General features: G+C 40.0%; 1 pseudogene; it reads left to right on the top strand.

The window, feature by feature from the left end:
• The first annotated feature begins 4,758 nt into the window (after positions 1 to 4,758).
• On the top strand, positions 4,759 to 5,233 carry LOC106733785 (40S ribosomal protein S23 pseudogene; annotated as a pseudogene).
• The last annotated feature ends 231 nt before the right edge of the window (positions 5,234 to 5,464 follow it).

Below are 5,464 nucleotides of genomic sequence, written 5' to 3'. Positions count from 1 at the left end.
CAATTTCCAAACCACGTGACAATGTCTACCTGCTAGGGTGGAAACCAAGTTTATGAGTGGTTAGTGAATTCAAGCCAGGTCACAGCTAGTACATGGTAGTAGAACTGGAATTATAACCAAGATCTACTTAGCCTTATGCATTTGCTTTTTTAATGGTCTTAAAGGTCAGTCTTTATACTTTATCATTTGAACTTAGTTTTGACGTTCATTTTTTTCTGGGATCAGTCCTTTAAAGTTTCTCAATGGACTGTCCCAGTCCACAATCTCTTGCCCTTCATCTATGATGCATATTTTATTTTAATTTGCCAGAGGATGTGCACACATGCCAGAGAGATAATGAGGGGGGGGGAGAAAGAGAGAGAGGAAGCACCCCCAAGCACATTACAATCCCTTCTCCTTCATTTCTCTATCCTGTTAGGATCTAGAGCAAGCACGCATAGGTGTTCAGTGTATGTGTGTTTATTTTTCAAGCCACTGGACCATGGTTGACCATGTGGGATCTGGATCCACTAATTACTAGGCCACATAGCCAACCTTTATCCATGATATTTAATCATTTTTTCTCCAGCATCCTTAGTTCTTTTGACCACTTGAACCCAAGCATCTTCTAGATCCCTAACCTTGGATCATTAAGTCATCCCTCTTCTCTGGAAATAAATCATACAACCAGACATAAATGCTCTAATCTGTAACAATATTTTTCATTCTCATCTGAACATATAGAGAAATTTTAATTTTTTTCCATTTATATTTTAGATTTTTTTGCATCCTCTAGAGCTAAATCTTTACTGATTTCCTTAAGAAATCAACATAATTTATGTTCCTCTCACAATAGGTGACTTTCCTTCCTATCACACTGAGAAAATAGGGATCATCAGGCATAAAATTTCTTAAGAACTTTCATTCTGCTTAAAAGTTATCAATATTTCTATCCATACTTGTCTCCTTGCCTAGGGATTCCATTCAATGAAATCCAATAGACCTTTCTTAAGAGTACCTACTGTGAGCCAATCAATAGGCTGGGTGCTTGGGATATGAAGATTAATTGCATACAAAATAACAGTTCTTAGTCTGATTTGTATGGGACAGAAGAAGAGGGAAGACAAACTGAGATGGATCTAGATACAAGAAAAGTATTACAAAATGCAGTGCACTATGTGCTGGCACATGGCCAAGATACTATTAGTCACAGGAGAAAGAGCACCTCCCTACACCCGGGAAAGTTAAGAGGTGATTCAGAAGAGGGATCCTTTCTTAGTTCCCCATGATATCTCCACCAACCTGTTTCAATTCCTTCCCTACTCCTTTTTGGGAAATCATTCTTCCCATTTCACTTGAAAAGTGTAAAACTATAGTTCCTGTAAGATGAAGTCCACACTGTCTGCCTTTAAGGGGCATAGTAAACTTGCTTCCAGCTCCGTTTTCACCATACTCCTTACCTGCTCCTTCTTGCAGTATAGGCTCCAGCCATTCTGTAGCAATGACAGTCTTCCAAACATCCTTACTGTCCTCAGATGGAATTCTTTGTACTGAAGCCCTTCCTTTTGATTCCTTTAACTGTCCAAGTTATCTTCTTCTCCCAGGGATAACTAAAACAACTATGAGAAGATGTATCTTATTTCCTACCTCTTGACAGAGTTACTGCAGCCCTTGTCCACACTCTTCTTATGCTTTATTTACATTTCTATTATAATATAAGGTCTATGGCTCTGCATAGTGGGTGTTCACAAATTTTCCTTTAATTTGAATGCAAAGTCCATAAATCATACATCTCTACACACTCCCTGGTGTATTGTGAGTGTGAAGTAAATGCTTATTTGACTGACACTGAAATATGCACACCAATGTACACACACACACACACACACACATTTTGAAATAAAGCCCAGCCTCTATTATTAACTAAGTAGTGTTTAAAAGATTGGCGGAGCCTTTGACTCAATTTTCTGAATTGTAAATGGACATTATAATCCCTTACCAACTTCACATTACTGCTGTGGGAAAAAAAAATCTATGTGAAATTACTTTTAGAAAGGTAATTCAATATAAAGGAACATTCTTATGAGAAATGGTATTTGTAGCAAAAAAGAAAATTTAGTGAACCTATAAATAAAACTTCATTAATTTTATGAGGCATTATCCTCTCTTACTTAGTACATAGCTATGTAGAAAGGCACCCTGTAAAACACTGTTGTGATTACAAAAAAAAACAAAAACAAAAACAAAAACAAACCAAAAACTCAACAAGAGAAGTTCAAACAAATTTGCTAATGGTGAAAAGTGATCTGACTAAGAGCATGACATTTCAGATGGTGAAAATGGAAAAGCCTTGGCAATGGAAGAGCATTGACACTCAACTTTTCTTTCATTCACTTCTCAAACACGAGGTAGGCCAACCATGTCTCATGCATTGGAAAACGTATGGAAAAGCAAAAGTGTGTTGGTTCACTGATTGGGAACTGGACTGTTCTAACAGCCAAATGTATCGGTGATGATAAGAACATGAATACATGTGCATGTAGGGTTCAATTTACATATACCATGCCTACCTATACCCACACAAACATACATGAACACAAAAGCCCAATGTTATCTATCTGCTGAATATGAATAGAAGAGTGGTTATGAGCCAGGGTTCTGGAGTCAGACTTAACTAAAGTCTTGGCTTTGCCCGTTTTGAGCCTTTCTGTCTATTCTGAGCATGTTTTCCCATTGAAGAAATCAATGGAGAATTATTTGATGAGTTTGTTGTAAGGATTAGAGGAGTAACGTGAAACACTACTTTGCACCTGGCTCCTACTAAAAATTTCTGATGAGCTCTGGATCAAAACTAACCTAAAAACTTTACACATCAGCCTCAGCCTCAGATGGCTGGCTTTATCTGGTTCTTTCGCTGAAAAACCCAGTTCCACAACCAATTCACAACGTATGTAACTTAAATCAAATGCAGATTTCCTCCTTTGTTCACCTCTGTGCTGTCCTAGAAATCCCATTTCCATTAATTTGCCAGAGATCAAATTCACATCCCATGTAACTTGGCTGGGGAATTGGAGACAAGCAAACTTTAGGATAGACCTGGTTTTGACTCTGCATTATCGCTTCTTGTGGGTGGTATGTACTGTGTGGTCCTGCTCCTTAAGGCCAGGCTAAAAGAGATACCTCCTGTCTGTCCCTGGACTCTAGCCTTCTGGAGAATCAGGGCATCTGAAACTAATGTGGTGTGCTTCATTAATCTTCTTCCGACTCTTCATGCCTCTATATGTTGAGATTAACTTGCTGTGACTGGAGTTGATGGGAACCGAAGAGCAGAGGCAATTTACATCTTGTAAACCATAGAACATTGGAAACTAACCCATGGCACATCTGGAGGGACTTGCATTATTTAGAGCCTCTGTCCTTCCCCACTGTCTCTAAAGTCTGAAAGCACACAGAGCAGCTGTCTTTTAGACTTGCACCTGATTATATACTGTCTTTTTACTCTCTGATTGGGGCATGAGAGTCACCCTTTTCTCCCTGCAGACTGTAAACCTACCCCGGACAGGCCCGGGGTCTGACATTTCTTTCATTGCCTGCTGACAGCACTAAGCTCCATGCCACCAGCAACTAGGTTGATGTTGGCTGCTTAATCAGCCAAAGTTAATACGTACTAAGGACAGGAGTTTTTAAAAGTTAAAAAAATGTCTTAGTTACAGGGACTTTTCTGCTAATTTTTCAGAAAAAATAAAGTGGCAAGTGTCCTTAACCTGAGATCTCTCCCACCCTGCCTCGAAAGCAAGTGCCGAGGTGACAACTTGGGTGCAGGTACTTTCTTCAGGTGGTGGTCCTAGGAAGCATATGAGAGAAGGGCAAAGGTCATAGAGGAGGGTGAAAAGCCAATCAAGGGTGCATTAATAAGCAGGTTACAATTGAGGACTCAGTCTCTCTGGGGATCTTCTAAGGAACCATGTGGAATGTACTCGGTCATCAGAAAGTCATGACACGTTTTTGCATAGGAAAACATAGAAAAAATATGTCACGACTTTCCCGAGAACCTAATAATTCACTATTTTCTTGCCAAGGAACAGGACACTGAGGTGCACATTCATCGATTTCCATCCCTCATTGATTAAGGATTGTTCAGTAGAGATACATTTCCCAGCACTCCTGACTGTGATATTTTGGCTCTAGAGAGAGCTCTCAGGCAGAGAACCTTCAAGCTATGTGCTCAGAGTGTGCATCTTTTTTGCATATTTGAAAATTCTCCAAAAGACTAGGATGAAGTCACAGGCGAGCCAAGGAGTTATAGAGTAGGATATCAATGGCATTTGCTGCCTATCATATGCCTATAAAGAAGGATGGGAAATAATAAATATTCATGATATTCCTAATCATCCAAAGTGTGAAGAAATCATAAAGAATGCTTGAAACTCCATGTAATTCCCCTACCTGTGTTTTCCCAGAATGCACTTGGCATATTTGTGAATCCACTATCTTTCTCCAAGATGTCAAAGGTAAGTTTGTCTCTCTCTCAGCTCCTTTAGAGTCTTGTACCTTCTGCCCTGCACCTGGGACACTGGTAATACTTTCATTGGCTTGTGTGGCAGGACTCAGTTAACCAAAAGAAGAAGAAAAAGTCCAGGGCTGTGCCTGTAACTTAGTTGTTAATTAAGCTGGATTCCACATAATGAGCTGTGGTTAGAATTGTGGGCCCAGTGGCTTGAAAAAACATGGTGGAGGGGGCTGTTTTCTTCTTTCGCTCAGGCTTCTGGTGCCAGCAGGATGGGCAAGTGCTGCAGTCTTTGTACTGCCAAGAATCTCTGTAGTCACCAACGGGACCAGAAATGGCATGATAAATGATATCAAAAAGACCATTTGGGTACAGCCCTGAAGGCCAACCTTTTCAGTGGTGCTTTCCATGCCAAAGGAATTGTGCTGGAGAAAGTAGGGGTTGAAGCCAAACAACCAAATTCTGCCATCAGAAAGTGTGTCAGGGTCCAGCTAATTGAGAATGGCAAGAAGATCACAGCTTTTGTACCCAACGATGGTCGCTTGAACTTTATTGAGGAAAACAATGAAGTTTTGGTTGTTGGATTTGGTTGAAATGGTCATGCTGTTGGTGACATTCCTGGAGTCCGATTTAAGGTTGTCCAAGTAGCCAATGTCTCTCTCTTGTCTCTATACAAAGGCAAGAAGGAAAGACCAAGATCATAAATTTTGATGGTGAAAACACAGTAGTAATAAATTTTCATATGATTAAATAAAAATGCTGGGCACATGTGTGTGTGTGTGTGTGTGTGTGTGTGTGTGTTCTGGATCACAATAGAATGGAGAAATAAAGGAGAAGGGACTGTTTCATGACCACAGTGTATTTGTGGGTACTTTTATCCCTCTCCCTTTATTTCTCTACTGTTCTCTCTCTTTCTTTCTCTCTTTCTCTCTTTCTCTGCCAAGTGCACATGCCCTCTGGCAATTAAAAAATAATCCT

This window comes from Tupaia chinensis, unplaced genomic scaffold (genome assembly GCF_000334495.1).
Source record: "Tupaia chinensis unplaced genomic scaffold, TupChi_1.0 Scaffold144952_1, whole genome shotgun sequence".
In the NCBI taxonomy this organism is placed as follows: Eukaryota; Metazoa; Chordata; class Mammalia; order Scandentia; family Tupaiidae; genus Tupaia; species Tupaia belangeri.
The sequence above is the reverse complement of the archived record's forward strand: the minus strand, read 5'-3'. Positions and strand labels throughout refer to the sequence as shown.